The sequence below is a fragment of the Camellia sinensis genome, chromosome 9 (genome assembly GCF_055761805.1).
Source record: "Camellia sinensis isolate YWXY chromosome 9, ASM5576180v1, whole genome shotgun sequence".
Classification (NCBI taxonomy): Eukaryota; Viridiplantae; Streptophyta; class Magnoliopsida; order Ericales; family Theaceae; genus Camellia; species Camellia sinensis.
In genome coordinates this window covers 14,357,973-14,380,891 of record NC_138969.1, presented here as the reverse complement: position 1 = coordinate 14,380,891, position 22,919 = coordinate 14,357,973, and the positions used below count along the sequence as shown (strand labels likewise).

General features: G+C 41.2%; 1 long non-coding RNA gene across 1 annotated transcript; it reads left to right on the top strand.

Moving 5' to 3' along the window:
• Window positions 1–2,543: 2,543 nt before the first annotated feature.
• LOC114314709 (uncharacterized) lies at window positions 2,544–3,346 on the top strand. The gene is made up of 3 exons (XR_003647551.2): window positions 2,544–2,677; window positions 2,770–2,879; window positions 2,980–3,346. It is a non-coding gene; the product is annotated as an uncharacterized LOC114314709 (long non-coding RNA).
• The last annotated feature ends 19,573 nt before the right edge of the window (window positions 3,347–22,919 follow it).

Genomic DNA, 22,919 nt, shown 5'->3' with positions numbered 1-22,919 from the left:
AGTTAGTATACTAATTGGTACATATGGCATTATTCTATACATATCGGTATAGAAGGTGAGCATAAAGAAATTAGAGGTGCACTTAAAAGTAACCCCTAGTTTGCTTCTATTGTGCTGGGTCAATAATGAACAAGTTAAAATATATAAAGGAAAATTTAAAGTATACAAAAGAAAAAAAAAACTAAAAACATATAATTGTGTTTTTATTATTTTTAAAAATCATCATATCAGACATATGTATGTAACTGTGTTCATAAATGTTGTCCCATCTATATGACGTTTTGCAAACATCCGCAATCACTTATAATCCGTGTTTTTATAAATATTTTAAAATTGAAACAGTTAATTTCAATTCATTATCATTACTGATATAGAAAATGTAAAACAAACAAAGAAATAATCTAAGCTGAATTTTTTTTTTGAAAAAAATCACATTTTTTGTTAGGTGACCAAATCTCATCATTGTCCAAAACGTTATACATATTGAGGTTGCTTATTCTGTCCTTGCCCTAACTTGGTTTGAGACATACTAACTCCATACCAATTAGACAATAGAAAGCCATTTTGTAAATTTGAAACTATTTTTTAGATGGGTTGGACTTTTCTCAAACTTAAATATGGACTTGAGAATTATGTTTGGGCTCATAGGGCCCATCACAGGTCCTTTTTGATGATCTGAACTATTTATTTTGCAGGGTCCTATTTGTATATTATTCATGAAAAAAAATTAGGTCAATTCAATAATCTTAATATTTTTATTTAATTGTATTTGTCTTTACAAAAATGAACGATAATAATATTTCCAAAAATAGCTCATCTATTTTTTCAAAGACAAACGCAATAAAATAAAATGAATAAATTACACTTTGCACCAAATTTTACTTTGGTCCCTACACATGAAATCATGACAGTCAACCCCCTCTACTTTTGGTTAAATCTCACTTTTGTCCCTACACATGAAATTGTGACAGTCAACCCCTTGTGTTTTTGGTCAAATCTCACTTTGATTGTTACACACAAGTCTCAATGTCCCATTTCTATTACTCAATTGTTTAAATTTTTAACATAATCTAATCATGTGACAATAATGTAACTACGACATGAGGGTAACAGAGGAAAATTATCAACATTTTCCACTAATACACACTTTGTCCCAAAATTTACATCAAATTATAATTGTATTAGGCTAAAACAAAATGCAGATTATGAACTATTAAGAAGAAGAACTAGAGTTTTGCATAAATTAGAATCACGAAACTCTGTTTTTCCCAGTAACACAATCTTCTGTCTATTCATCTTCCTTTCTCTTTGATTTCTTTATCGCATTTTTTTTTATATTTGCAAAAGCTCTATTTTCTTACCTCATCTCAATTTTTAGCATACGAATATATACATAAATATTGTATTATATAACTCTCATGTGCTTATCACGTAGGACAAATTATATTGGTAGGAAACATGGATAATTTTTCTCTGTTATCCTCATTTCGTAGTAACATTTTTGTCACATGATTAGATTTTGTCAAAAATTAAAAAAATGAAGTAACAGAAGAGAGAGATTGACACCAGTGTAAGGATCAAAGTGGGATTCGAGCAAAAGTATAGGAGGTTGACTGTCACAATTTCATGTGTAGGGACCAAAGTGAGATTTGAGCAGGAGTGTAGGGGGTTGACCATCATAATTTCATCTGTAGAGGCCAAAATAGGATTTGATGCAAAGTGTAATTTACCTAATAAAAATGTTACGAACACAAATGTGAAATTTAGATTTCAACTTCAAAAAAATATTAGCATTTAAAAAAAAGTAAATTATTATCACAATCTTAATATTTGTGAATCTTTATTACTAGTTGCCAAAAACTTAAATTGGGTGAGTGGACGTGACGTGTCTATACAAATGTTTAGTTGTGATTTTGTATCTCAAAAATTAAAAATTATTATATTAGACAAAAATATATGCATTTGTGTTAAATGTCATTATTTTTATAATGTTTAACCAACGACTACAGTCACTTATATTTTTATAATATTTTTATAAATGTTGTTAAATTTACAGCTAATTGCGATCCCTCATCATTACCGGCATAAAAAATGTAATAATAAATAATCTAAATTGAATTTTTTTAAAAATCATTATTTTTTGCCTAATGACTAAATCTTATCATCATCACAAACTTCATGCATGTTAAGCATGCATATTACATCCTCGTTCTAATGTGATTTAAAACATATTATCTCTATCTCAATTAGACAATAAAAACCGATTTCGTAAACTTAAGAAAAAAGAAAAATCCATGAGGCACTTTTCAAAACATTTTTCCAAGGAATTTTACTAAATTTAAAATTATTTTATTTATATATACATATATATATATATATATATATTTGATTAGACAATCTCACAATATTAATGAGTTTTTACTGACATTTATGACCAAATCTTAAATGGCATACCTTTTTGGTTGAAAAAGCAAGGTAGAGAAGCACTGGCGAATGTGTAAATATACAATGTAAGAATAGTCATTTCAATCCAACCGAACCCAATCCAGCCCAAATGAGGCTCCTAAGATGATGAGTAGCAACATAACCAGAGGAGAAGATAAAGAGGAAGAGGAAGAGGGAGATCGAGTCTAAAAAATTCCTTGGATGAAATCAGTGAATAAGTGATTTTACCAGGGTATTGATACGAATCTCTACATATATGTACTTGATTTCTTTGATTGTGATTGGTTTTTGATACTTTTTTTTTTGTTGCTGAAATTGAACTAGATCATTCCAAGGGTCAATTACTTAAAGACGATCGAGATCGATGGTCTTGCTTGCGATTTGTATCATAAGCCCATCGATGAAGCTGCACATCCAATTGTTCTTCTAGGCTGGTAATTCCGTTTGCCTCTCAATTTCGATTCAATTGTGTTTTTTCTCATATATTTTCTTTTTCATTTTTATGTGTCTTAACAATTCTGGATTGACTAGCAGGACTCCAATCTGAAAAGAGGCAAATGGACAAAGAATTTTGGATGGCTATGAATTCAAGTTAAGCATCCAAGTAAAAGCTACATTCACTTGGAAAAAAGCAAACCACACTCCAAATCTTTCTCCTCAGTCTTCTGGACTATTGAAGTATTCACATTGGATGTGTTAAAAATATTTGTTAAAGTGTGTTATATGACAAAAAGTCATAAATTCAAAATTTTTCTTTTAGACCATTCACATTGTACGTGTTAAAAAATTGATTGTTAAAGTGTGTTATACGACAAAAAGCTATAAATGTGAGATTTATATTAAATTTTTTAGTCTATGGGTGCTCCAACAGAGTTGTATTCTCTGACTTATGTATTCAAAGTTTGTGTTCTCTTGTATCTAATTCACTATCTTGAGCATCACAGTACTAGATGTGTTAAAAATGTTTGTTTAAAAAAAAAAAAAAAAAACCTGATAAAAGTTAGATTCAATTTTGTGTCTTGTTTGTTAAATTATTGGCTGTATGGGTGTTCCAATGTTGATAGTAAAACTGTGATTAATTAGTGGGTGCACATAATTGTCCCGATGCTTGGCAATCATAATTTGGTTGTTATGGCCAGTTTATTTATTTATTTTTTGCTTTTGGTTGGTTTCTCGTCAACAGTTAAGTGTTTGCATATGATTTTTCTTTGAGTTAATGTAACGATGTAGTTAAGTTATGTTCCTTAAGTTGTTGTTTTATATTTTTATATTTTTTTTTTAGCAAGAAAAATATTTATTGATGAAAATTTAATGTGAAAAACCTAAGTGATTTGTAATTGGATCAAGATTTAATTGTTCCAATTCCTAACCGATTAAAACTCACAATCTAAATCATCAAGCACGTACGAAAGTGATTTAGATTGTTGTTTCAGAAAACATTAAATCGATACAAACGATTTTTACGTGGAAAAATCACAATTGAAGCACCTTCAATTGTGATAAAAAAAATCACGGGCAAAATGCCACAAATCAATCCATTGCTGAAGAAAGAAAGATTACAAAGATACCAAACAAGTTACCCAAACGCTTCCAATTTGTCTTCAAATCTTTTGTATGTCTTTCACCACAACCTTCGTCTCGGAATTCATTAGATTGATGTTGAATCCACAACGTCTACTGTCGAATCACCAACTGCACACAATATCAAACTCCTTTGATTACTTTGTGCTTGAATATTCAGATCCCACCGAAGAAGAATACTCTCAAAGAAGATCAAACAAACTCCTTGATGTGTGCTTATAAGAACATGAGTTCAAACTCAATCGAACATCAAGGAAAACCAAAAAAATATCTCCAAAAGAAAACCCTAAAACCCTTAAAGAAGATCTTGAAAACTTAATCCTAGATTTGGAGCAACTTGAGGTTTTATAGAGGCTGAGATCACGAGGTTTGCTCGAGCATGGGAATGGACGCTCGAGTGGGAACTCTATATCGCGTGTTTGAAGCCAGGTTTCACGCTCGAGCGGAAAATCCCATGCTCGAGCATAAAAACACACCACTCAGTATATTTTGCAGACGAGCAAAATACTGTGAGAGTGGAATCTCCGCTCGAGTGCCACTTCACCCGTTCGAGCGGGAAGACCAAAAATAAGAAAATTACAACTCAATTTTAAACCCAAGTTTGTCCATGGAATTTGACAGAAAGTAAGGTCCTAACAATCTCCCTCTTTGTCAAATCCCAGACAAAACCATTCTATATAATTTTCCTAACAAACAAACTGAAAAACAAACTAACACACACAATCAACAACCTCAACTTTTAAACAAAACCACTAAAAAAAACCGCAAGAGCTAAATGCTACGAACATGAAACACGCAATCCTTGAACAATCCACCTGTGAAAATAACCATACAAACCAAAACTATGGAACTGGATAAATAGCCATATATATATATATATATATCTAAACAAAAGTAACCAAATACCCAAAAATAATAACCATCAAAAAATAATAACCTAGCCATGCATGCATCAAGTATCATCAAGTATCTCTAACATCCACTCCCTTTTTTTGTTTGGGAGGAAAATAAACAAGAGATATCAGTGTACAAAAGGAAAACGAGCTAATAAAAATAGAGATCACTGAGCTGGAGGCTGTGGAGGTGACTGTATCTATAGAAGACACAAGATTTGAGACAGAAGAGAAGAGGACTGTGCAACGGACTCCTCAATGCGCCTGGAAGAGGCCTCCAATGATGTGAGCCGAGCATCGGTAGTAGTCTCAAGATTAGTAAGCCTGGCCTCGAAGATATCCATCCGGTCCTACTAACGATCAAAATGAGAGACCAGGGACTGCTCAAACTGATGAAGCTGGCCTCGAATAGTACGGACTAGAGGTAAATGCTCCCCCTCACTAGTAGCCTCTCCTGCAGCAGCCACATTATACTCTACCTCCTCAGCCATAGCTGCATCCCCTGCGCTTGTGCTTAAACTACTGTAGACGTCCCCGAACGTCCCGGGGGGAAATCCCCGTTCTGTTCAATTTAGGCTCACTACAGTTCAGGACTAAAATGTCACGGTCCGGTATCTAATCTCGCAGAGTGCAATGCAAGACCGATGAATCATCAAAGAGTCCAAATCCGGCAAATCATTTTTGAAAACAGATTTTTTGAAAGAAGTGCCAAAAATGGACTGCTTTGCCAGATACAGAGTCCCCACCTAAATATTTTATTTTGGGGAATTTAGGAAACCCTGACTCGTTTGTCTAAGGCCACGTGTCCATCATCACTAAAGTTGCCTCGGCTCGGGAACTTGGGTACGATTGGGGAAGGTCACTTCGTGAGCACCCCCGCTCGCCCGATCAAAGATCAGCCTCTACTAACCATGAGATCGAGTTTTGAAAATATTATATGCTCTTATTCCGGTTTTTAGCCTAGAATTACTATGTGATGCACACAGCATACAAGTATAGAATGGATTGCCTAATTTGGAACAAAGCATCGCATATCTGTTTGTTTTGAAAATGGATTGAAGTTTGCTACTCGCAAGTAGGCTAAAACACGGGTTTCAACGAATTATTCCAACCTAAGCAACCTAACCTTCACCCACAGGCATTCAGGCAGGTATATCATATAAGCACATAGCCTCATGGTAAGCATGCTATCATGGCAGTCACTCACACGCATGCAAGGATGATAAAGCATAAATGCTTACCGAGTACTCCAAGCCAAAGAAAGAAGCTAATTAGAAATCATGCATGAATCCTAACTATGCTGAAATGCCTAATGCAACACATGCAGGATGCAACTATAGTAGGCTTGGCTATTCTAAGATGGCATATGATGATGCTACAACTAACAAGTATTCAACTTGGAATTGAAACACAATGTAGTTAGTATGATGCGCCGAGCCCGGTGCGTGCAAAACAAATGAATGGATGCAAACATGCGAGCATAAGTATGCTAATTGAAACATGCCCTAATCTAACAATCATAAGTTGGTAAATAAAAGGGAGAAAGACGTAGGGTTGGAAGACATACATCACACACACGCACACTTATTACAATTGTGCCCTCGCTCGGAGGGTCCGAATAAATAATAGAGTCTGAATAAATAACTGCTACAGCTAATTATTACACAACATTAACTAATTAACAAACTAGCTAAGTAAGCATGTAAACTACATGAATGTGACCGGCTCGGCTCTATTTTGGGTGACGATGGATGCATGCATGCTCGAGTCGCCTCGTCGGGAAATTCCATCGCGATGCCTTGTCTCGCCTTTGTTTGCAACTGATTTAAGAAACTTGCACAAAGCTCCAGAAGGCTAAAACCCCACATTGGGAAGGCTGCCGACCAGGTATTGGCTTGGGAGACACCGGCCGACCACCCTTTGTGGTGGATACCAAAAAAGGTGGTCGGCCTGCCAGAAAACCTGGTCGGCCGACCACTTTCTGCCCCTGGATCCTAGTTTTCTGCAATACAAAGCAAGAGAGAGACATGGCAAGGTATTTTCAAAAAATGTGTGCACGACCACACTCCCCGTCCTTGCACAAGCTCAAGGGAGTGTAGACCTCGATCCTCGTGCCACCAATCACGCATCTCGATGCATGATGGCCGAGGAGTCGAATTGCACGACTCGATGTGAAATGAATGCATGTATAAACACAACAAGGCCTAGACTCCATCATGGTTAATCCGGAGTGTCGGCAACCGGGAATTGAGACACGTTTCGTCTCTTAGAGTACGGAATGTCCCTCATTTCCTATGGTTGGGCTAACTCCTATCCCAAACACAATGCAAATGAGATGGCATACACAATGTGACTAACATGTATCCTAGCACACGCAATGCTATGGACTAAGATGGCATACACAATGCACGTGATGTAACATGGCATACACAATGCTCTAACATGCGACCTAGCATACGTAAAGGCTATGGACTAAAATGGCATACACAATGCATGATGGACTTACACCAACATGAGTGGACCTCAGCCATACTCACATCAGTGGCCATTAGATGAAAATGAGACAATCGAAATACGTGCACACATGCACGAATACCAAGGATCGAACCTAAGGCATCAAATGCCACTCTACCAAAGCATGGCAAGGGATGAAAGATGGCATACAAACATGCAATTTCCAGCACTGAAATATGATGCACAATGGTCCCGAATCATGGAAATATGGCACCCAATGCATGAAAGAGGTCCCGAAACTCAAAACTAGGCAAATGCATTGAACTATAATCATGCAAAGCAAGCATTATTTGATCATGAAGTGCAAAACAGAGCCAAGACAGTCCCAAAATATGCGCAACATTAGTTCAAAGCATGGCCAAAGAGTGCTAACATGAAGGGCTAAAACAACATGCAACTTAGGCTAGTAAGCATGGTTTACACTACATGTATATGAAGCACGAGAGTGGTCATCAAACCAGCTAAAAACAGTAACATGGCATGTCAAATAAATCCCAAAAACCCACTGAAATGAGGTCCATGCATGCAAGAATAGTGTGTTCCTTTGAAAGGCCACAAGAGGGGTTACTCTACACATGCATCAAGGACACTTAGCATAGCAAAACCAACTCTAAAAATGAGTTATGGGGGTCCTAAAACCCACTGAAAAATGCTGGAAATGAATCTTGGAAGCTTGCAAATAGGGGGTCTTTTGGAAGGCTAAAAAGGCCAACAAACAAGACAAGGAGAGAGGGGGTCACCCCCCTCTGATTTTAGCTCTCAAAAATACATCTAAGCCACTAAATTTCCACTGGATTTCAGTGGCTAAGAGGCCAAACCAAAGCCAATGCAAATGCTCTAATGCATAGCCCTAATCATGAGGAAATGAAGCATGCAAAGGGGAAGATGACCCCAAACATAAAAATGCCCTTAATCAAACTTCAAGAGGGGCTCAAAATAAGACTTTTTTTAGTTCATGGAAAATCTCGAAAATGCTTGCAAGTAAGGCTAACATATCATGCAAAATAAGCCCTATAAGAGAGATGAAGCATGCAAGGAGGTAGGTGACCTCAAACAGAAAAGTGTCCTTAATAAAACTTCAAGAGGAGCTCAAAATAAGACACTTTACAGTTTATGTCGAAGTCCAAAAATGCTAGAAAATCGGGATAAAGTATATAGCAAAATAATGCAAGAAAAGGGGAAATGGAGACTTACCCTTATAGCACAGCATTACAGCAACTTCTGGACCAAGTTGGTGAACCTTCAACCTCTGCAAATCAGTCCCAAGGTGTTGGAATAGATGGTGGAGGTGGTAGGCTATGAGGTGTAGTGTAAATGACCAAGAACAAGGGTGTTTGGAGGCTTGAAGTAGAGAGATGGAGGGAAAATGGGTGTATGCCTTAGCCAAGATTGTTCAACCCTTGCAAAATGAGAGGGAGGCCTCTCTTATAGACGAGGAAAGTTATGGCTTCTTGGAGAAGCCTCAAGAGGGGGTCAAAGCTTCTAAAAGAAGCTTGACCAAAAAAGGTCAAGCTTCCTCAAGAAGCTTGACAAAAGGGGCAAACTTCTCCTACAAGCTAAGCCAAGGGGTCAAAACCACCTTAAGAAGACCAAACAAAGGGCTAAAATCTCGGACAGTGGGTTAAGTGCTACACAGCTGGCACAACTGTATTGCACTCAAGAAGGCCAAAAAGCAGAAGCCTGGCCGACCAGCCAAGGTGGTCGGCCGGCCACTTCCCCTGGTCGACCGACCAGGGGTCAAAAGGGTCAAGGAGGAATGCTGGTCGGCCATACCAGAAAGGTGGCCTCCGAGATGGGTAGAATACATCTGTATGGTGGGAGACCAGAAAATGTGACATAGGAGAGAGAAAAACCGTCTTTCTAGCATGGTTCAAAAGGGTTAGGAAGAAAAGCTGGTCGGCCTACCCATATTGGTGGCCTCCTAGGTGAGTAGAATACAATAGTGGTATAGGAGACCAGAAATTAAGGTCCAAAAGTGAGAAAAAGCAGCTTTCTGTCAAGAAAACTGGCTGGAGGAGAGAGAAAATAATTTTCAAAAGAATTGCTGGTCTCCCACCATCCTAACAATGAAAATAGGGTCCATACTAAAAATGAACCCTAACCGATGCAAAACGGGGGTTCGGGGGCCAAAACACGCGGCCCGGGGCCCCGAAAATAGGCTTTTAGGCACCAGAGGTGGCGTACGACCACGAAGGTGGTCTCTCGGGCCACAGTGTCCCTCTAGGGAGAGGAAATAAGGTGCGTGCCAAAAATCGGAGCAAACGGGGGTAGTTAAGCGGTCCCGAACCAAGGCGCACAGCCGACGGCTCCGAAAACCGAAAACTAGTCTCCAAACGGAAAAAATGGCCTACAACCACAAAACGTAGCCTACAGCCACTAAGAGATGGTCTACGACACCTCTCCCTCCCTTCAGGCAGAGAAAACAGGACTTGGTTTGCAAACCGAGGCAAGGCACAAAAGAGACCCGAAGTCCGGAGGCAAGGCTCGCAACCGAGACTCTGAAACCTCAGAACGAGCACAATATGCATCATCACCGAGCGCTCAATCGGTGACGTCTGAGTTTTAAGGTCGGTCAAAAATGGGGTGTCTACAGTTGCCCCTCTTTGACCGAACTCGGAAGTCATAAGTGACGGGAGTGAATGTCAAAGCTTAGAGGCGACCCATTTTTGACAAGGCCGAAGACTTAGACAAACGGGCGAGATAAACGAAGATGTGCCCGCAGGCATACCTGCAGGCAGGGGCCAAAATGCAAAGGGTATGCAACAAAACAATGTAAGTGATATACAATGCATTTGAGATGATCAAACCACAAGCAGTATAAAACCACACAAATATCATAAAGATGATGGAGGTGCAAAATCCATCTACCATAGAAAAGGTGCCGACACCCTTAAACCACAATCCCATCAGTGGAATAGGCGCGTACATATGCCGAACTATGTATGTGTAGACAGAACACAAGATACAAGTAATTGGGTGGCATGATATAAGTGAGGAATGATCTGCTAAGGAAAGATCATGATCCCAAATACTGGATGCAACACACTACACTACAATGCAATGGATAAGGTGCGCGGCCAAACCGTATCTTGCCTAGACAGGGCATGGACACAAACAAACCATGTCTAACACGGAAATGGTGCTGTCACCCTCAAACCACAATCCCTTTAGTGGAATAGGTGCGTACACAAAATCTCATGGCCATGTTTTGACATGAAAAGTATGGGCACATACTAGGCCAAACTCAACACGGAAAGACACAAGCGATGGATGGAGGTGATACAATGGATATGCAGTAAATACATGCAATATAAACTATGTACAAATGCAATAGACATACTAGATGATGTAGTAGGAAGTGAAGGTCCCTTACAGGGGCAATTGGCAGTGACCTACCTTATGCTGCTGGGGATCTCTCGCTTCTTCTCAGTTGAACCGCAGGTACTACTTTTCTTCCTGACTATGGTCGCAGCTTTCCTTATTCTCCAACAGGGTGACAGACTAGGTTCGTTCAGTATCCAGAATTGAGGCGCATGCACATGCTATCTCAATCTATGGGGCTGCCATACAGATTTCAAGCCGAGGATATACCCCTGGGTATTTAAACCAGACTTTAGTCTCGGAAATCCCGAACCTTTGCGTTCTAGGCTAAGCCATTCGAACTCTAGTTTCCACCGTCTCAGTTGGTCTCCTAGGAACTCACTGCAAACACAGGCAGGTGGCTATACCAGGCCACCAGAAGTCGTTCGGGCACGACAAAACACCAAAGGAATTGCACCTTTAGAGGATTTAAGGTCTCCTAGACCGGAGGGTGCACAAGACAGTGCGAATAAAGATGCAGGATTTAAGGTCTCCTAGACCAGAGGATTTAAGGTCTCCCGGACCAGGTGAGTACAGAAGACAGTGCGAGTGATACAAAAATACAATGTGCACAAGATAGTGCGATGCAGAGCGAATGCACAAAACAGTGCTAAACAGATGCACAAAATGGTGCAATGCCAAAGGTGTACAAAACAGTACGAGCAGGGTGAATGCACAAAACAGTGCGATGCGCGAAATAGTGCGATAAAATGTATACACAATGCAAGTAATGACACACGGCTTACGACATAGCACTCCATTCATTCGGCACACAGCTCACTGCAAAACACTTTGTTTGTTTGGCACGCGGCTCACAACACAATGTTCTGTTCATTTGGCACGTAGCTCGAAACACAGCACTCTGTTTATCTGGGCACACGGCTCTTTTGGGCACATAGCTCATTCGGGAACACTGCTTATTTCGGGCACACAGCTCATTTCGAGGGCACACAGCTCATTTCGGACACACAGCTCATTTTTCATGCACACAGTAGATCTCGGGCACACAGCTCGTTTGGGGGCGCACAGCTCATTTTTAGGCACACAGCTCATTTTTCGGGCACACAGCTCATTTTTCAGGCACACAGCTCATTTCGGGCACATCGTTCATTTCAGGGCACACAACTCATTTTTCGGGCACACAGCTCGTTTTTTCGGGCACACGGCAGATCTCAAGCACATAGCTTGTTTGGGGGCACACAGCTCATTTTTAGGCACACGACTCATTTTTCGGGCACACAGCTCGTTTTTCGGGCACACGGCTCATTTTTCGGGCACACAGCTCGTTTTTCGGGCACACGGCCCGTTTTTTGGGCACACAACTCATTTTCGGGCACATAGCTCGTTTGGGAGCACACAGCTCGTTTTTGGCCACACGGCTCATTTTTCGGGCACACGGCAGATTTTCGGGCACACAGCTCATTCTCGGGCACACAGCTCGTTTTCGGGCACATATCTCGTTTGGGGGCATATAGCTCGTTTTTGGGCGCATGGTTCATTCTTCGGGCGCATAGCTCATTCTTCGGGCACACAGCTCGTTCATTGGGCACACAGCTCGTTTTAGGGCACACAGCTCATTTTTCGGGCACATGGCAGATTCTCGGGCACACAGCTCATAACACTGGTCAATCTGAACACTCAGTCCATAACACAACATTCGGTTTGGGCTCACTACAGTTCAGGACTCAAATGTCACAGTCTTGTATCTAATCTCGCAGAGTGCAATGCAAGACTGATGAATCATCAAAGAGTCCAAATCCGGCAAATCAGTTTTGAAAACAGATTTTTTGAAAGAAGTGCCAAACATGGACTGCTTTGCCAGATAAAGAGTCGCCACCTAAATATGTTATTTTGGGGAACTTAGGAAACCCTAACTCGTTTGCCTAAGGCCACGTGTCCGTCATCACCAAAGTTGCCTCGGCTCAGGAACTTGGGTACGATTGGGGAAGGTCACTTTGTGAGCACCCCCGCTCGCCCGATCAAAGATCGACCTCTACTAACCATGATATCAAGTTTTGAAAACATTATGTGCTCTTATTCCGGTTTTTAGCCTAGAATTACTATGTGATGCACACAGCATACAAGTATAGACTGGATTGCCTAATTTGGAACAAAGCATCACATATCCGTTTGTTTTGAAAATGGATTGAAGTTTGCTACTCGCAAGTAGGCTAAAACACGGGTTTCAACGAATTATTCCAACTTAAGCAACCCAACATTCACCCACAGGCATTCAGGCAGGTATATCACATAAGCACATAGCCTCATGGTAAGCATGCTATCATGGCAGTCACTCACACGCATGCAAGGATGCTAAAGCATAAATGCTTACCGAGTACTCCAAGCCAAAGAAAGAAGCCAATTAGAAATCATGCACGAATCCTAACTATGCTGAAATGCCTAATGCAACACATGCAGGATGCAACTATAGTAGGCTTGGCTATTCTAAGATGGCATATGATGATGCTACAACTAACAAGTATTCAACTTGGAATTGAAACACAATGCAGTTAGTTTGATGCGCCGAGCCCGGTGCGTGCAAAACAAATGAATGGATGCAAACATGCGAGCATAAGTATGCTAATTGAAACATGCCCTAATCTAACAATCATAAGTTGGTAAATAAAAGGGAGAAAGACGTAGGGTTGGAAGACATACATCACACACACGCACACTTATTACAATTGTGCCCTCGCTCGGAGGGTCCGAATAAATAATAGAGTCTGAATAAATAACTGCTACAGCTAATTATTACACAACATTAACTAATTAACAAACTAGCTAAGTAAGCATGTAAACTACATGAATGTGACCGGCTCGGCTCTGTTTTGGGTGACGATGGATGCATGCATGCATGCTCGAGTCGCCTCGTCGGGAAATTCCATCGCGATGCCTTGTCTCGCCTTTGTTTGCAACTGATTTAAGAAACTTGCACAAAGCTCCAGAAGGCTAAAACCCCACATTGGGAAGGCTGCCGACCAGGTATTGGCTTGGGAGACACCGGCCGACCACCCTTTGTGGTGGATACCAAAAAAGGTGGTCGGCCTGCCAGAAAACCTGGTCGGCCGACCACTTTCTGCCCCTGGATCCTAGTTTTCTGCAATACAAAGCAAGAGAGAGACATGGCAAGGTATTTTCAAAAAATGTGTGCACGACCACACTCCCCGTCCTTGCACAAGCTCAAGGGAGTGTAGACCTCGATCCTCGTGCCACCAATCACGCATCTCGATGCATGATGGCCGAGGACTCGAATTGCACGACTCGATGTGAAATGAATGCATGTATAAACACAACAAGGCCTAGACTCCATCATGGTTAATCCGGAGTGTCGACAACCGGGAATTGAGACACGTTTCGTCACTTAGAGTACGGAACGTCCCTCGTTTCCCGTGGTTGGGCTAACTCCTATCCCAAACACAATGCAAATGAGATGGCATACACAATGCGACTAACATGTATCCTAGCATACGCAATGCTATGGACTAAGATGGCATACACAATGCACGTGATGTAACATGGCATACACAATGCTCTAACATGCGACTTAGCATACGTAAAGGCTATGGACTAAAATGGCATACACAATGCACAATGGACTTACACCAACATGAGTGGACCTCAGCTACACTCACATCAGTGACCATTAGATGAAAATGAGACAACCGAAATGCGTGCACACATACACAAATACCAAGGACCGAACCTAAGGCATCAAATGCCACTCTACCAAAGCATGGCAAGGGATGAAAGATGGCATACAAACATGCAATTTCCAGCACTGAAATATGATGCGCAATGGTCCCGAATCATGGAAATATGGCACGCAATGCATGAAAGAGGCCCCAAAACTGAAAACTAGGCAAATGTATTGAACTATAATCATGCAAAGCAAGCATTATTTGATCATGAAGTGCAAAACAGAGCCAAGACAGTCCCAAAATATGCGCAACATTAGTTCAAAGCATGGCCAAAGAGTGCTAACATGAAGGGCTAAAACAACATGCAACTTAGGCTAGTAAGCATGGTTTACACTACATGTATATGAAGCACAAGAGAGGTCATCAAACCAGCTAAAAAAAGTATCATGGAATGTCAAATAAATCCCAAAAACCCACTGAAATGAGGTCCATGCTTGCAAGAATAATGTGTACCGTTGAAAGGCCACAAGACGAGTTACTCTACACATGCATCAAGGAAACTTAGCATAGCAAAACCAACTCTGAAAATGAGTTATGGAGGTCCTAAAACCCACTGAAAAATGCTGGAAATGAAGCTTGGAAGCTTGCAAATAGGGGGTCCTTTGGAAGGCCAAAAATGCCAACAAACATGACAAGGAGAGAGGGGGTCACCCCCCCCTCTAATTTTAGCTTTCAGAAACACATCTAAGCCACTAAAAATCCACTGGATTTCAGTGGCTAAGAGGCCAAACCAAGGCCAATGCAAATGCTCTAATGCATAGCCCTAATCATGAGGAAATGAAGCATGCAAAGGGGAAGATGATCCCAAACATAAAAATTCCCTTAATCAAACTTTAAGAGGGGCTCAAAATAAGACTTTTTTTAGTTCATGGAAAATCTCGAAAATACTTGCAAGTAAGGCTAAGATATCATGCAAAATAAGCCCCAAAAGAGAGATTAAGCATAGAAGGAGGTAGGTGACCTCAAACAGAAAAGTGTCCTTAATCAAACTTGAAGAGGAGCTCAAAATAGACACTTTACAGTTTATTTCAAAGTCCAAAAATGCTAGAAAATAGGGATAAAGTATATAGCAATATAATGCAAAAAAATGGGAAATGGAGACTTACCCTTGTAGCACAGCAATGCAGCAACTTCTGGGCCAAGTTGGTGAACCTTCAACCTCTGCAAATCAGTCCCAAGGAGCTAGAATGGATGGTGGAGGTGGTAGACTATGAGGTGTAGTGTAAATGACCAAGAACAAGGGTGTTTGGAGGCTTGAAGTAGAGAGATGAAGGGGAAATGGGTGTATGCCTTAGCCAATATTGTTTAACCCTTGCAAAATGAGAGGGAGGCCTCTCTTATAGAAGAGGAAAGTTATGGCTTCTTGGAGAAGCCTCAAGAGGGGTTCAAAGCTTCTAAAAGAAGCTTGACCAAAAAGGGTCAAGCTTCCTCAAGAAGCTTGACAAAAGGGGCAAACTTTTCCTACAAGCTAAGCCAAGGGGTCAAAACCACCTTAAGAAGACCAAACAAAGGGCTAAAATCTCGGACAGTGGGTTAAGTGCTACACAGCTGGCACAGCTATATTGGACTCAAGAAGGCCAAAAAGCAGAAGGCTGGCCGACCAGCCAAGGTGGTCAGCCGGCCACTTCCCCTGGTCGGCCGACCAGGGGTCAAAAGGGTCAAGGAGGAATGCTGGTCGGCCATACCAGAAAGGTGGCCTCCGAGATGAGTAGAATACAACTGTATGGTGGGAGACCAGAAAATGTGACATAGGAGAGAGAAAAAGAAGCTTTCTAGCAAGGTACAAAAGGGTTAGGAAGAAAAGTTGGTCGGCCTACCCATATTGGTGGCCTCCTAGGTGAGTAGAATACAATGGTGGTATAGGAGACCAGAAATTAAGGTTCAAAAGTGAGAAAAATCAACTTTCTGTCAAGAAAATCGGCTGGAGGAGAGAGAAAATAATTTTCAAAAGAATTGCTAATCTCCCACCATCCTACCACCTTCCTAACAATGAAAATAGGGTTCATACCAAAAATGAACCTTAACCGATGCAAAACGAGGGTTCGGGGGCCAAAACACGCGGCCCGGGGCCCCGAAAACAGGTTGTTAGGCACCGGAGGTGGCGTGCGACCGCGAAGGTGGTGTCTCGGGCCACAGTCTCCCTCTAGGGAGAGGAAACAAGGTGCGTGCCAAAAACCGAAGCAAACGGGGGTAGTGAAGCGGTCCTGAACCGAGGCACATGGCTGACGACTCCGAAAATCAGAAACTGGTCTCCAAACTGGAAAACTATCCTACGACCACAAAACGTAGCCTACGATGTAGACGTGCCCGTGGGCCTCATGCTACAGTTCGGACTCGATTTGTGTCACGGTTCTTAATCTGAACCAAAGAGTCCAAATCTGGCAAATCGTTTTGAGAAACAGATTTTTGAAAAAGTAGTGCCAAACATGGACTGCTTTGCCAGATACAGAGTCGCCACCTAAATATTTTTTCTAGGAGAATTTAGGAAACCCTGACTCGGTGCCGAAGGCCATATGTCCGTCATCACCAGAGTTGTCTCGGCTCGGGAGCTTGGGTACGATCGGGGAAGGTCAGCTATGAGCACCCCCTTTCGCCCGGTCCGAAGACCGGCCTCTACTAACCGTGATATCCGTTTTTGAAAACTTTATGTGTTCTTAAACCAATTGTTAGCCTAGAATTACTATGTTATGCGCGCAGCAAACAAGTATAGACCAAATCGCCCAAATTGAAACAAAACATTTCATGTTTGTTTTGAAAATGGTTTGCTACTCGCAAGTAGGCTAAAATGCAGATTTTGCCACCCTCAAGTGGGCTTTTAGAGAAGATGATTTTGCCACTATCTAGTGGGCTTAAAACTCACAGTTTTAATGCATTATTCCAATTTAGGTAATTCAACCTCCATCCATAGGCATTCAAGCAGTTATATCACATAAGCAGCTAGCCTCATGGTAATCATACTGTCATGGCAACACTCACACGCATGCGATATGCTAAAGCATAAAAGCTTACCTAGTACTCCGAGCCAAAATAGAAACTAGTCAATAATCATATGCATGATCCTAGTTCATGTTAAAAATGGCTAATGCAACACATGCAAAGATGCAATCTAAACAGGCTCGGCTATCCTAAAGATGGCATGTAAAACGCTGCAACTAACAAGTTCTCAACTTGGAATTGAAATACAAGTGCAGTTAGCATGATATGCCGAGCCCGGTGCATGTAAGACAGACGTACGGATGCACGCATGCTATCATACTGTTATGCTAATTTAAATATGCCCTAGTCTACCATCATAAGCGGGTAAATAAAAAGGGAGAAAGAAGTGGGGGTTGGAAGACATGCACACACGCACCCACACTTATTACAAGTTTGCCCTCGCTCGGAGGGACCAAAAGAATAATACAGTCCGAATGTAAATCGACTATCCTAGCTAATTAATTATTACAAACCCTTAATTAATTAACAAAATAAATGCAGCAAGAAGGTGGCCGCAGCCCTGCCTTGGGATGCGTGAGTGATGCATGCTCGGATCTGTCTCGCCCGGAAAGCCCGTACCATAACACTACTGCCTCTGTTTTCACTGCCTTTTCTTCTCTGAAAACTTGTCAAAGTCCCAGAGAACCTTCTATGAGCATTGCAGAATATCATCGGCTGGGAGGAATGGCCACCGGCCGTGTACAATATCCATCGGCTGGAGATAAAGCTATCGGCACTGAATAAATGGCCGGTCGGCACTGAATGTTGCCGGTCGGCAGAAACTTCCTGCGGAAGACAGTTTTGACAGCAATAAAGGACAGGCAGTGTATGGCATGAAATTTCAAGCAAATGTGTGCACCAACACATCCCTTATCATGCTTTTGACTCAAAGGGGTATGTTCCTTGATTCTCGGACCACCAATTGCGCATTTCGATGCGTGATGGTCTAAGAAACCAAGTATGCGCTTTGATTTCAAGTGTCATGCAAACCAAACAAACAAATAAAGCCCAACCTCTATCACATGATCAAGAGGCAAGGCATGCATGCCAATGCAATGCAACCTAGGTATGCAAACAAGAATACAAGCATGCTATGCAACTACATGGCATACACAATGCTAACAACATAACATGTGCAACGCTTTGAAACATAGCATACACAATGCAAGATGGGCTTACACCAATACAAGTGGAACTCAGCCACACTCACATAGGAGGCCATAAGATGAAAATGAAGTGCCTCGAAATGCGTGCACACGGGCACGCAAACCGAGGCAATGGCATATGCAATGCAATGGCATGGAAAATGATATGAAAACATGCCAATGAGATTTCAGCACTGAAATGTGGGGGAAAACAGCCCCGAAATGAGGCGAAAGCACACCCGATGCATGGAATTAAACCGAAATGCAACATTAGGTACATAAAATGGCTTACAGCTATACAAAGCATGCATAATTGATACATGGAATGAAAAGACAGAAGTAAGGCAGCCTCAAAATAAGCATTTTCTCAGTACAAATCATGGCCAAACAGCAAGCAAAGATAGGGCAACAATGGCATGCAAAAATGGCCCTAAACATGAGATTATGAAGCAACTCACAGCTGCTGACCCCAAACATGTTAGGGCCCTTCAACAACATTGAAGAGGGGCCACAAATAAGCCACTTTACAGAACTGTAAAAACCTTAAAAACAAACATAGATATGGCTAAGCTCTTATGCAAGAAAAAGGGCCAAAAGGTGGCCAAAGAGGCAAGTGGTATGTGCACAGCCCAAACTGAAAAATTCTCTTCTACAACATTGAAGAGGGACTAAAAATAAGCATATTTACAGAACTGTAAAAAGGCCAAAAACAGAAGCATGATAGGCTGCCAAAGCATGCAAAAATGGGGATCAAAGAGAGGATATAAAGGCAAGTATAACATGGAGGTCCCAAACAGTGTTGAGCCCTTCTTCAATGTTGAAGAGGGGCTCAAAATAAGCCTATTTTCAGTTTACATCAGGCTCTAAAACAGATCACACGCAACCCAAAAATTCTATGCAAGATTATGGCATTCAAGGAGGATATTGAAGCAAGTGCAAGCTACTGTCCTCAAACAGCAAGAGGTCCTCAATCAAACATGAAGAGGACCTCAAAATATGATGATTTACAATTTGGGTCAGAGCCCAAAAATGCAAGCAACTATGGCTTAGATATGAAGTAAGAAAAGACTAGAAAAGGGAAGAGGAGGACTCACCCTTGAAGACCAGCAAACCAGCACCTCTTGGACCAAGTTTAGGTGCTCCTAAGCTCTGGAGAACAGCCTCAAGCTGCTGGAATGGGCGTTGGATGCCTTGTGCTATGAGTTGATGAAGAAATGGCCCAAGAACAAGGGTGTTTGATGGTTGAATGGGAGAGATATAGTGAGAGATGAAGGGATATATGTATGTATATATCAGATATATCTATATATCTCTGGTTTTTTGTTCCAAAAATCCAACCTAAACAATGGAGGAGGAGAGGCCCCTTATATAGGCAATACTAAGCTTCTAAGACAAGCTTCATAGGGTCAAAGGGGTTTAAAGGGGAGGTCAAGGCTTATTGGAGAAGCTTGGACAGCTGGTAGGCTTCTTGAGGAAGCCAAGATAAGGGGTCAAGGCTTCCTCAAGAAGTCTTGAGCAAAGGGTGCAAAAGAGGGGTCCAAAGGTGGTCAAGGGTTCAAAATAGCAACATATATGCACGGGGGAGTGTGCTGGTGCATTCCAACTGGCACAGCTGGGTTGCACCAGGCTTGGAGAGTGCAAATGGTGCAAACCGGCCAGAAAATTTGGTCGTCGGCCAAAATAAAGTGCCGGTCGGCATAATATTTTGCCGGTCGGCAAAATAGATTTTCGATAGATGATTCCAATGTCAAAAAACGGCCGGTGGGTATGCAAATTGAAGCCCCGGAAGTTATCTTTCCAATGGCGCAAACCTTGCATCAAAATTCCACGTATGAAAAAAGTGATGCCCTTTTTCGTGAAGCCGCGCAGATTCGATCCAACCGGGATGATGCCCGACTTCAACTGATCATATCTCCCCCACCCGGACTTGGCTCTAGGAGATTCTTGAGTGAAAAACGAAGCCCCAGAAGTAAGCTTTCCGATGGTGGTGGCCCCATAGCTAAACTTCAAGTGTACAGACAGATAAGCCCGATTCAGCGAGGGCTGCTCGACTCGCTTCTACCCGGATTCATGCCAAACTTCTCCCAAACTAGTTTTCTCCTCTCCTTTCCTCTTTTCTTCAACTCCAAAACCCTAAACAAAGTGTTTTGAAAGATTTTCCTCTCTTCTAGCCGAAGAAACTGATTCTTTGCCCTGCACATCTCTCAACACCGAGCAAACCATCAGTAGTGCCCAAGTCTTAAGGGCGGTCAAAAATGGGGTGTCTACAGTTGCCCCTCTTTGACAGAACTCGAAAGTCATAACAATGACGGGAGTGAATGTCAAAGTCCAGAGACGACCCATTTTTGACAAGGCCGATGACTTGGACAAACAAACAAAATACCGATAAATAAATGGTTGTGCTGACAGGCTTCCTACGTATCCCTTTGCAAGGAATCAAACCAACGTAGTTCAGGGGCAGGATGCAAATGATATGCAGGAAGACTTTGATAATTGGACTTATACGCCACGCGAAGCCAGTTTGTATTCAAAACAATGCAATGTACTAACAAGTACAAGCGAGGTGCGCAAAATAGCGCGAATGTAAACTGCACAAAACAGTGCGATGCGCAAAATAGCGCGAATGTAGCTGTGATGAAGCAATTATGCAAAATAAATGCAACATTTTAAGCAAATTCTATGCCAGCAAGTAGACATGAACCAAACTACATCTCATGCAGAAAGGATGTAAGAGAATTATGCAATTCTCACGAACATGTGCGTTAGATACACAAAAGTGAACGAAGTGTGACAGATACACTAAGTGGACAAACATGCGTGATAGATACACGAAAGTGAAGAGAGTGTGATGGATACACTAGGTGAATGTAGTGTGATGGATACACTAAAGGTGAACACAAAGCGTGGTAGATGCACCTAGTGAACAAGTATGATAGATATACTGAAAGCGAACACGAAGTGTGATAGATGCACTTAGTGAGCAAGTATGATAGATATACTAAAAGGGAACACAAAGTGTGATAGATGCACTATGTGAACAGAGTGTGATTGATACACTAAAAGCGAACACAAAGTGTGATAGACGCACTAGTGTGAACAAAGTATGATTGATATACTGAAAACGAACACAAAGTGTGATAGATGCACTATGTGAACAGAGTGTGATTGATACACTAAAAGTGAACACGAAGTGTGATAGATGCACTATGTGAACAGAGTGTGATTGATACACTAAAGGTGAACACAAAGTGTGATAGATGCACTATGTGAACAAAGTGTGATTGATACACTAAAGGTGAACACAAAGTGTGATAGATGCACTTAGTGAACAAGTATGATAGATATACTGAAAGCGAACACAAAGTGTGATAGATGCACTATGTGAACAGAGTGTGATTGATACACTAAAAGCGAACACAAAGTGTGATAGATGCACTATGTGAACAGAGTGTGATTGATACACTAAAAGCGAACACAAAGTGTGATATATGCACTATGTGAACAGAGTGTGATTGATACACTAAAAACGAACACAAAGTGTGATAGATGCACTATGTGAACAGAGTGTGATTGATACACTAAAAGTGAACACAAAGTGTGATAGATGCACTATGTGAACAAAGTATGATTGATATACTAAAAATGAACACAAAGTGTGATAGATGCACTTAGTGAACAAAGCGTGATTGATACACTAAAAGTGAACACGAAGTGTGATAGATGCACTTAGTGAACAGAGTGTGATAGATGCACTTAGTGAACAAGTATGATTGATATACTAAATCAATGAAGTGTGATTGATACACTGAAAGTGTGATACGGAAAACGAGAATGTGTGTGATAGATACACAAAATGAAAGAAGTGTGATTGATACACTAAGTGAGAGTGCAATAGACACAAAAGCGAATATGTGCGTGATAGATACACAAAATGAGAATGTGTGTGATAGATACACAAAATGAAAGAAATGTGATTGATACACTAAGTGAAGAGAGTGTGATTGATACACTAAATGAGAATGTGGGTGATAGATACTCAAAGCGAGTAAAGTGTGATTGATACACTATATGAATGAGAGCGTAACTGAAGTGTGATTGATACACTAAGTAGATTAGAATATAATTGAAATTAGAGTGTAATTGATACACTAAGTGAATGAAGTGTGATTGATACACTAAGGGAATGAAGTGTGATTGATACACTAAAGTGAGTGTGTGTGATTGATACACAAAAGTGAATGATCTTAAAACGGAACTTCTTTGAATGAACCGCGCATACAATATCGTGCATGACTGAGGAAGAAACT